Genomic DNA, 11,442 nt, shown 5'->3' with positions numbered 1-11,442 from the left:
CTCCCGCACAGCCCCCGCAGCGCTGCCCGCTCAGCCCCCGCAGCGCCTCCCGCACAGCCCCCGCAGCGCCTCCCGCACAGCCCCTGCAGCCTGTCCCTGCTGAGCTGCTGGTCTCGCACGCCTCTCTTGTCGTCCCCCCCCCCGAAAACCCGCGGGTGTGCGTGAGGGCTCTGCACTTGGCAGGGCCGTGCGGGGCCTTCCTGACATGCACTTGAGGCCGGATACATAACTGCACTGCTGAGAGATTTAAAATGAGAAAACCTTTCCAGGGCATCTAAGCTGTATAAATAATAAAAGAAAGGCCTTTCTAAATCTGCATGTTTAGTCCTGACAAGCTCCTTGCTACTCTACTCAGTACAAAATACAGACAGGGACTTCCTCAGTAAACAAAACAGCAAATAAGTAAGATAAAGTGATATGTCTAGAGGAAACAAACACTTCTTAAAATTCCACTTAAACACATCTCGATTTTTATTTTATGGCACCAAGAAAGGAGTACTTAGAAATGATAACAGGGAGAAAAGGTCTTGCCCTGTTGTACTAAAATAAGCAAGGAATTATGGCTGGGATTTTAAAATCTGCCTAAAGGATTCCAGTCTCCAACTAAACCAAACAAAGCAAGCATCCAAACCCTTTAAGCAGCCTCAAAAATCCTCCTATCCATGTGCACAGGGCTGTGTATATAAAACTATACGGAGTTAGATGAGTAAAAGACTTAATACTTCTTTCACCAAAGTAATTATTTCAAGGGATTCTGAGTGTATAAATAAATAAAATGAACTCAAATGAGCTGCGGTATTTGAAAGAGTGCTTGGTTGGTCTATCATATGATCTGATCAATACTCATTGTTTATTTAACAAGAGTAAATTTGACCCAAAAGTTTCTAAAGTCTGGAGCTCTCCAACGCCCAATGCCAGCAGAATTATTTAAGGGCATTCACCCAGAGTTGCCAAAGTTGCAGTAACCAAACAGACCCACACACCATCTGAGTCTGGGCTGGCCAGACCCTGTGCTATTAATAGCCATCCCAAAGAGGGTAGAGGGGTCTGTAAATGTAGGGCCACACACAGGTCTGCTCCTACAAAACATGGCTTTGCTGTGTCATCTGTGTCATCCCAATTTGGTTCCTTAAAGCTTCTCTCAGCATGGGTTGCTATGCTACATTTCTTTAATTTAACAGGTGCTTTTCAGACACAGCCTTATTTTAGATACACATACATTAGTGCCTCAGCTTTGCCTTCCACAGGTACACTCACCAGGATGGTAGGTCACTGATTTCACCACAGCTGCAAGCATTCACATCACCTCTAGTTGCTCTTATATGAAATATGAGCCTTTAATTCACTGCACCTAAGGAAACAGATCCAAACTGTGACAGACTGACAATATGTGACAATGCAGCACACACAGGGCAGAAAACACTGGGGTGGAGGAGAAGGGCATGTCACACCAGCCTTAGGAGGAGTTCCCAAGACTTCTCCAGAAGGAACAAGTCCTGGGAACCTGAAGTCCTTTGCCTGCCTGAGAAACAGGCAAAGCTTTCTAAAACTATTATGGATGTTTCCTGCTCCAGAGAACTACACATTACAGCCTATCTGGTACACAGTCTCCTGAGGTTGATCTGGATTTGAGGCTAACATCAAAGCTTCCTGAGGCCAAAGGAAGCCAAAGGGCTTCCACTTTCCTCCTTTTGTCTGTACTCAAATTCCATCACTGGTCTCAGCCAGCACTCACTGATTGTGAACAGGACCCAAGAGGATGGCATCCCCTGCGGGTGCAGGTTCATGCAGTAAGGCTGAATACAGAAGTAGAATAGAAGTGTGGAAAATGTGACCTACCTTATCTGACAAAGCCTTTTGTGGGCACAAGAGCCTCCCAGCTCTCATTCATTGCTTTCTCTTCCACCCACACGCACACTGATGCTGGAAATGTCCTTTATCAGAAGGACTCTAAAGACAGTTCAGAGTAAGTGCATAATCCTGACCACACAGAGCAGATGAGACTGTTTTCTGATAGTTAAAACTGTTCCAGCTGCAAAACAAACACATGTACACACACAGATGTTACAACATCAATGTTTCTTTTACAACTGGTGCCATCAAATAAATAAAGATGGTCTTCAAGGGTGCTTCTCGAAGCCAAAAACTGGATGTAAGCTTTCTCTCTTTCACATTCTTTTCACATCAACAACTGCAGAATCACACCCTCTTTCTGCCCAATCAATGCATTTTCAATCACTAAACAAAGAAGGGTGAAATAGTATTTTGCAAGAATCATTTTGGCCTGCCACTACTATAAAACAGACAGTGACTTTTCAACAGCACCCATGAAAAATCTTCATGGACATTCATGCTTAAAATGATTGCATCAGTCAAGCTGCAGCCATTTCTCTTGCTGTAGAAATAGAGTCTACCTGCAAAACCCACCCCAAGTGAGCTCATTTGCAGGAACATACTAGAAAAATGTTGAAACTGAATGAAAAAACATATCACAAACCCAAATATTTCTGGAAGTAGTAAGAAATGAACATCAATTGTCTCCTGGGAGAATGGAGCTAGTTATATGCAAGCCTTCTCTTGACTTTTTAAAAATTATTTTTAAAGACAAGCTATGCTTCTGAATCAGCTCTGAGAACCACAGGGATCACAAAGCCTTTGTCTTATGATTACACCCAAAGACACAGAGCCAGGGGCCTGAGAAGTGATTCATGGTAGACAAGTACATTCCTAAAAACCCAGCAGAACAGAGCCACTGCCTCTCAGCAGAGCAAACCTTCAGGAGATGGTGACAGCCAGCTTCCACACTGCTTATCACATCAAGGGGTCTGAGGGGAAATGGAAGCTTCTGACACCGGACAGAGGCAACCAAGCTGTACCCCTGAGCAGCTGCTCTGGGATAGCCTGGTTCCCAACATGGCCTGAAACTGCCCTCTACATGTCCCACTGTAATAACTACAGTATCCCTTCTTCTCCACTTCTTTTGTGCCCTCGCAAGATCCTCAGGCTTCCTCAACTTCTCCTAGAGTCCCCATCTCATTATCCTCCATCTCCCCAGTTTTACCCAAGTCTCTTGGCAGCAAAGGGCAGCCTGTGCTATGTCCAAGTCACAGATGAAGACCTGCACACCAAGCAGCCAGCAAACAGGCAGGCCTGAGCTTGCTTGGTCTGTCCCTCCCTCCACAAAACTCTCCTCTGACCAGCTGATGGTTCTCATCAACTTGTAGGCACTCCTGGAGGGATCCCCTTCACCTCACTCCACCTGTTACATAGATTCACCCACCTGTGCTAGCTGCCCAGGCTCCCATTTTCAGCATGGGAGATGGAGTTAACAGAGCTCAGAGCACAATTCATCCCACATCAGGGAAAAATTAACCAAGCCTGAACCCTGTGGTTTATATTTACTAGCACTCTACTGACTATTAGAAGAGCTATAAAAACAGATGCTTGTGTTATAAGCACCTAATCTTAGATGAACTCCACCCATAGTGACTCTGGGTACATTTATATTCACTTTGCTGTTTGAACCCAAGAACGACCTTGGGCCCAGGGTCAGAGTGCAAACTGGTTCACTTACCAGCTGCTCACAAGGCTTCTCTGAAGCAGATGATTTGCACCCACAGAAGATGAGCAGGAGCATGCCAGTGCACTTGCCCCCTCCCCAGCCTCCTGTGCCAGTGCACTCACTAGGCACAGGCCACACTCCACAGCTCTCCCTGGCTGTTTTGTAACAGATGTGCTCACACATCTGTACCCTTCCAGGCACTGACCTCATCCACCATCCCTTCTTCCCCTTAGGGAGAGGAGGTTTTGGATCAGGGAGACAGCAGTCAAAGGAGGGTTCACACTGATGAGGTCTTTACAAGGCTGCTTGCCAGCCCTGTGGCTCCAGCACATCACTTGCTGGGTTCCCATCTCAACAGATGGGAGGATCTCCACCACCTTTTGGAGGCTGGTGGTCCCTGCAGGGTGTAGGTACCATAACCAGCTACGTGGCCTCAGTCTGCACCCCAGCTCAGTAAAGCATGCCCCATCTACTATGACAAGCCAGTGCCCTCTTCTTCTAGAAGAGCTTTCATGAGGTCAGGGTGCCACTCTACATGTCATCTCAATCAGGGCCCACACAGTCCCTCTCCTTGTTACTGTGGCTCCTGCAGAGGGAACACCCATGGAACCAAAGTGCAGTGTGTCTCCTAGGATGACCTGCAGGACAGAGATGACTCTCCAACAGTAAGCTGCAAGACAAAAGTGCATATGTCCCTTGGGGATCTGTGGGAATGAGGTTCATGACCCCAAAATTGAGGTGCAAGAGCAAAGTAAGCCATGTGGAGGAGAATTCAGGGAGCAGTGAGATGCCAGCACTCTGCTGCCACGCAGGTGGTTGGGATGGGTTGCATATTGCATAACCTGCATGATCTCCAGCTAAACTGCTCCACAGGGATCTGCAAAGTCCAGGGGTTTGGCACACCCAAAGAAAATCTTTGGGCAAGTTTTTCTGGCTATGAGGGTAACACCACTGACGGAGTTTCCCTCCTTGTGGTCTCTGACAAAGGCAACACTATCTCTACATATTGGGCATTTGGAGAGTAAACAGAGATCTCCTCTGGAGCCGCTTGGGTAGATCTGAGATCACAACAGAGATAGTTGCACTGAGCAGCAGCAAAGCTGGTTTTCATATAGGTTCTTGTTTTGACAATTTAAAGTAGGATTGCTCAACCCTTACACTGCTGCCAAGAGACCAGCTGAGCAGCAAAGCTGGGACTCTTATGATGTCTCTCTAAATGAAACACAAGGCCTTGATCTTCAAGGGTCACCCAAGTGTAGCCTCTGCCCTTAGCTTCTGTGACATCTTAAGGGAAAAAAAAAAAAAAGGGGAAATCAATTACTAATAGCGAGTTGATTGCTTAACAGCATGGCAGTGCTGTGGTTTGTACTGTGGTGCCAAGGGCGTGGCATGTGAGCCAGGCATTTGGAAAGAGACAGCACTGGGATATGGGAGAGCCCAAGGTCTGCCAACACACAGAGGAGGAATGGATTGGGTGCAGGGAGCCAAACTGGATGCAGTTCAGTCTGTCTTGTATGTAGGACATGCTTCTTGCATTTTTGCACCTTCATTTTCCTATCCAGAGACTATTTCTTGCTTGAATATAAACTAACAGGTATGCAGTGGGGGTGGGATCAAGTATTAGCACCAACAAATTAACACTGCAGGAGCTATTAAGATCGCCATCTTATCTGGCATATGGGGCTGAAACTAGTCAGTAGTTCAACAATGATTAAAGGTAGATACTAGCTGACAGCTCAGTTTGTAAGTATCTGATTTTATTAGCTGAAATTCAAATTGGTAGTTGGGTTTTATACTAAATAGTTGAGTAAATCATGGCACCAGGAAGTGGTGGAACACACAGACCTGTGTCACCCTCACAAGCAGAAAAGTCTCTGAGTTGTGTCTTCTGATATTTTCCAAGCTCTGTCTGCAAATAAACAATGCCTTTTTGCCATACTCTTCCACAGCTTCCCAAAGGCATCCACGTTCTTGTGAAATGGTTTATCTTCACATCACACATAGGACCCAACAATGTTGCCCTTTTCCTGAGGCTCCAACAAAACCACCAGCATTGCACAAGGTAAGAAAGACCACACAAAATACTAAATAAAAATGAACGCATGGTCACACCATGTGAAGCAAAATGTGAAGCATCAACTACATGAAAAGAATCAACAAATAATTCCAATATTAACTCCTGATTTCCACTCTAGAGAAATCCTAGGATTTCTTGGCATGCAGCGAGTATGTGACTTGGCTGGTTTGAGGTGACCAAACTTCTATTCTGACTGCTCTTCCAAAATGATAGATGGGAAGTAGGGCTACTATTGGTACCATTGTCCTATCCAGTGTCCTGAGAAGAAACACAGTTCCTGTGACATCCACAGGACCTGAGGAAAGTTCTGGTTGCTGTACAACCTGATCCTGAATTGGGAATTGAATACAAAACTTCTCACTATCTTTACTTGACATTGAAGCAACCATTTACTCACCTAGGCTCCTTTGTCTAGCTCAGTTTTCTGTGAAACAGGTGTATGTCTGACATCAGAGGTTAAAAAGCCCCCCTGATTTCCCATCACAAGAAGTGGAGAATGGCTCTTGCAGAAGACAGATGTTTAGAATAAAGGAGCAGCTTTAAGCACTTTCTCAATTCCACATGCCAAAGCCAAGATAAGCCATAGATATCAGACCTGTATTTCTTAAGAGCAGGGTGAAATTCAGGAGACTGGAGTTTTGTGTGATAGCCTCAGTCCCTACTCTGCTGGACAGGACTGCAGTTACACTGCTGGCCAGTGAGTTACCTGCCATGTTGCCAGTTCTCTTCCCTAATTTATCTTTCCAATCCCGTGACAGTTTAGCTTTCCACAGCATAAGAATATGATCTGCAGGCTGGACAAGTGGTTTTCTGGGAAAGTTAAACTTAAGATATACTGTAATAGACATACATCAATAACCTGCAAGTGCTTTAAAATCAAAATCCTAAACATCTTCCCAGTGGAAACCCCAGACACGCCTATTTTCTCCTGGGTGGCATAAAACCACATCCCCAGCTTCTCTAGGAAACTGAATGGAAAATACATGTGAACTGACAGTTATCTTTCAGCTGCTTCCAGTGATTGCCAGAGCAAATCAGTTTCACTGAAAACTGCTCTCCTACCAAGAAGTTTCTCTTACCTGCCCTAGGCTTCATAAGGGGTATTTGAGGGTTTTTTCCCCTTGCCAGGCTGTCTCCTATGGCAGCAGTGCAAACATCAGCCCTGCTGACAGCCTCTGAAGCCTCCCATTGAACGGCACTGAGCAGGCAGGGCGGGAACTGTGGTGACTCAGGAACAGCCACAAATGCTCTGGGAAAAAAAAAAAAAGGGCCATGAGCAATACTGTGTAAAATGCACGTACACAGAAACTGGGGTTAGTCTCATGTAGGGCTGGAGGGAGGCATGGAGCTGCCAACCAAATAGGACTTTCTTTGTCTGGCAATCAGACTAGTGAAGCAAACTAAAATGGATGAAATGAAGTATGAACTACAAATAAATTCTCGTTTTCACCTGGTATTCTTAATAAGCAGCTGCAGAACCAGAACAAAGCAGGCTTTTCCCGTGGTTGAGATGTGTGAGGAAAACAGGCTGTGAAGAAGAGGAAGGGGAAAGAATGTAAAGAAAAAAAGGAGACAAGCTGCCTTGTTGCCAATTACATGTTCCACCTCCTCAGTTATCTGATCTATAAAGCTCTGCAACTGCTTTCCCACTTTTTAATAAATGAACATGAGCAGCAGAAGGCGTGCCAGGAACAGAGACCAGCCCCACACTGTACAATCCTCTCCTGCCCTGAACTCGTTGTCTGCTGCCCCCGGCCCTCCTCCCGCTCCCTCCCCAGTCTCAGTTTGCTCCCTTCCTTCCGTCCTTCCTTCCATCCGTCCTTCCTTCCGTCCTCCCTCTCGAGTTCCCCGGCTGCCACTCTCCTGCCATTTCAGAGCTGCCTTTCCCTGGCCACCCTCACCCTCAGCTGCTTTCAGACACCCACGGCATCGCTGTGCAGATGAAAACGAGCTGTCACATTTTCCAGCCTCTGAAGCAGAGATTATTTTTGGGAGAGGTGGTTTTTGTGAGTTCTGCCCTGCAGTTCACAGGCAGAGCACAAGGCAGGCTGGGAGAAGAGGAGGGAGGGTACAGCAGTTCAACACACATGCAGGACTCCTGGTTGGGATGGAAGGTCTGTGGTGAGACACAAAGCTCCCATGGTGCATGGGAGTTAAAGAGACATTAAATCTCCCCACTTCTGAGGGCTGCTCTTTCCCAACCCAAGGCCAGCTGCCAGCAATGCTGCTACAGGACCAGTCACTGAGAAGACAGCCAAGCCTGTCTGTGGAGCACAGGCACAGCCTGTCCACTCTCATACTAAGTCACTCACCCCCAGCTGCACCTCTATCACCCCAGGCCACTAGACAGTCTCAGAGGCCACACTCCCTGCCAACTGCCACAATCAGCATCCAGACCTCATCTGAAGGTTTGGCCTAAATACCCTGAAGAGGGAAAGTGTAACAGGATTTTGACCTACCAGTCCAGCCCTGGCCATTCTGTGCACTTAGACTGCAGCTGGTCAGCATGTAGCACAAAACTTGTGGGGCCAGAAGGTTCTGTGGCACCTGGACAGTGGCAGCAGAAGTCAAGAGCTGACATGGTGGGAACAAATACCAGGGGTGAGAGGAGAAGAGGGAGAATGGGTGAGATGTTTCCTGAGAAACCAGCGGAGTAGACAGATGAAAAAAGCAGCTGAAAGGGTTGTTCTGGAAATTAAAGTTGGAGTGAGCTGATTAAAAGCAAAGATGGCAGCAGGGGAGGCAGAGCTGGAAGCACCGTGGGATGGAGTGGCTGGTAGTGTTAGTGGGAGGCACAGCTAGGGAGGACCCAGAAACGTCCGAGAAGGCAGCAGGCTCAGATTGGCTGCAGGTGCTGTGGAGCAGGCTCTGGCACCGGGAATGGCCGCAGGGAGAGGCTTTCAGGGAGCGAAAGCAGCCCACATGTCACGGGAAGGAAGGTCATGATGAAGTATTAAGGAGCAGGGTGTGTACTTAGAGCACGAGATTGGCAACTGGGAAGGCCAGGCTGTGAGGGCTAGTGCAGAATTCCTGCGGCCAGCCAGGGCAGGCCTGCAGGACCCACAGCCACCAAGGCAAGAGCCAAGCAAATACTGCAGTTCAGCCCTTCATTGTTTTCTCCTATTTATAGAATCATAGAATCAGTTTTGGGTTGGAAGAGATCTCTAAAGGTCATCTAGTCCCTACAAGAAGCAGGGACATCTCACACTAGAACAGATTGCTCAGAGCCCCATCAAACCTGACCCTGAATGTCTCCAGGGATGGGGCCTCCACCACCTCTCTAGGCAACCTGTTCCAGTGATCCCCCACCCTCATATTAAATAACTTTTTCCTCATGTCCAACCTCAAGCTTAAAACCATTCCCCCACGTCCTATTGTTACATGCCCTTGTGGTCAGGTCTTCCCAGCCTTCTTATAGGCCCCTTTCAGGTATTGGAAGGTCACCACAAGGTCACCCCAGTCTTCCCTTCTTCAGACAGAACAACCCCAACTCCCTCAGGCTGTCTTCATAAGAGAGGTGCTCCAGCCCTCTGACCATTTTTGTGGCCCTCCTCTGAACACATTCCAACAGGTCCACATCCTTCTTGTGCTGAGGGCACCAGACCTGTACACAGCACTCCAGGTGAGGTCTCACCTTCACAGAGCAGAGGGGCAGAATCACCTCTCACAGTCTGCTGGCCACACTTCTTCTGATGCAGCCCAGGATGTGCTTGGCCTCCTGGGCTGCAATTGCACATTGGTGGCTCACATCCAGCTTCTCATCCACGAGTGCCCCTGGGTGTTTTTCCACAGGGCTGCTCTCTAGCATGTCTTCCCCCAGCCTGTATTCATATTTCTGGTTGCCCCAGCCCGGGTGCAGCACACTGGAGTCCAAAAGTACCTGTCAGTGTTGGGTCACATCCTACTTCATGGTGCATAAGCTGAGACAGATACAGCCCAAACTCCAAAGCATTTACAACAGCCTCGCTCAACACCCCCTGAAAACTCTTCTTGTGACAAATCTAAAAGGCATGTGATTCAGCTCAAACACTGCTATGCAAATTTCTTCGTATTTCCACTTTATATGAAGATAATTGTTTTTTTTTCTCCACAGAGCAGTTCTACAAACTTTCTTCTAGAAAATGACTGCAGAGTCACTGAAGTTTCCACACGTACTTCAGCACACTCCTTAAACATCTCACCAGAGCAAGCAAAATAAAAACCGTAACAGCACTTCATACTACAGACCTGCCCTTCGTGTTGGAAACTGGATTTGTAACACTGGAGTTCTCAGTGCAACAGTAAAACTTGTGTCTACGCAATAGTTACTTCTACAGGGGAAAGAAGGGACAAAGATCTGCCTGATTTTCTGCTGAGGTGCAGGTAGATGCTCTTAGTTTTGTGAGTGAAGTTCTCACATGGGGTTAAATGGTAATGCTGGGGCAACTTTTACAGATGTAGTTTAGGGGCAAATATATGCTTTGGAAGGTATTTCAAGATGTTCTAAATTAATACAATTATAATCACAAAAAAAAACCCCAAATCATACCAAACCTGCCATAACAGAAAATACAGAATTTCATCAAGAACTACTGTGTATTGGTCTCACAGCCTTTATTTCAGCCGGAGCAGATGCAGGCAGATGCACCTGAGAGCCAAGGAGTCTTTCCCCAGCCGTGCCTCGCGTGACGGGAGCTCCTTTTGGCAAGAGGCAGCGTGTCCTGGGAGCCAGGCAAACACTGCATCCGCAGCTTTACCTGTTGGATTCAGTAGGAAATGCACAGTAAACACTATTTCTCCTGCTAAGGCTCCCAGAGATGTGGGATCCAGTGGAGTAATTTGTAAGCAATTGTTTGCTACTAGTAGTGGAAGGGATTTGGATCACGCTGAAGTGAATTCTCTTTTGGGAATTCCCTCTGGAGAAGGCAGTCAAGCCAATCAGGTTTCCCTGCAGGCACAGCAGGGATCTTACACACTCTGGCCAAAAGGCAGGCAGATACCCAGGTTACCCAGCAGGAGATGGGAGACACAGATTTCCCACCACCAAGCTGCACGTCTTCTCAGACATGAGGGTCATGGAAGCTGCAGCCGGGAGCGGGATGTGACATGAGCCTGGCGCGGGGGCACAGGGGACACTGTCCCACCCGTGTGAAGCACAGTAACACAAACCCCAGCTGTACAGGGCATCACTGGAAACACTGGAATTAAAGGAATAATAATTAAAAAATCTGTCTTCCTGAGGATAAAATGACCACTCTTCCGTCAATACACAAGTTTTTAACTAATTAGAAATGGTTTTAAATTTTATTTTATTCTCCGTGCATGTTTTACAATTGTTCCATCCTCATTATTCCATCAGGTGGAAGAAACTGCTCCCTTGCTCTTCTTGCAGCTTTTTTTCCTTTCAGACATAATTAAACATTCAGGCAAGTCAGAGGAGGACAGCCCTGCTATCAAGATCCGTTCAGTCACTTGGGAACCGCGGACAAGGGGAAGAAGAACAGAGCCTAGCAAAGAGAATACCGGACCCTGACCCTCTCAAGGGGGGGAAGAGAGAAAGACGTGTCTTAAAGGCAGAAAAACGCTGTGAGCAAACGAGCCTGGATGGCCCAGGACAGGAGGAGAGGAAACCTGCTAAGCGAGGCTGAGTAAACACGAGAAAGGGAGCTGGGGCACAGTGAAGCATCAGCAGCATTTCTAGCGCAGCCCCCGCCCTCAGCTCGGTACCGAGACACGCACCGAGCGGCTCCCGCGCTCGGGAGCGCCGCACACCGCGGCGGCACCTAATTAGCCGTGACCCAGCTAATTGGCAGCGGTTCCCCAG

At 47.5% G+C, this 11,442-nt stretch overlaps 1 protein-coding gene across 1 annotated transcript in view; it reads left to right on the top strand.

Annotated features, from left to right (window-relative positions):
- Positions 1–10,523: 10,523 nt before the first annotated feature.
- KLF10 (Kruppel-like factor 10) overlaps positions 10,524–11,442 on the top strand; it is a 5,793-nt gene continuing 4,874 nt past the window's right edge. The window contains exon 1 of the mRNA XM_010006462.1: positions 10,524–10,560. The gene's annotated coding sequence lies outside the window, so the exon portion shown is untranslated. The remainder of the gene's footprint in view (positions 10,561–11,442) is intronic.

This window comes from Chaetura pelagica, unplaced genomic scaffold, assembly GCF_000747805.2.
Source record: "Chaetura pelagica isolate M959 unplaced genomic scaffold, ChaPel_1.0 scaffold76, whole genome shotgun sequence".
Lineage (NCBI taxonomy): Eukaryota > Metazoa > Chordata > Aves > Apodiformes > Apodidae > Chaetura > Chaetura pelagica.
Note: the sequence above shows the minus strand (reverse complement) of the source record. Positions and strands in the feature narration are given on the sequence as shown.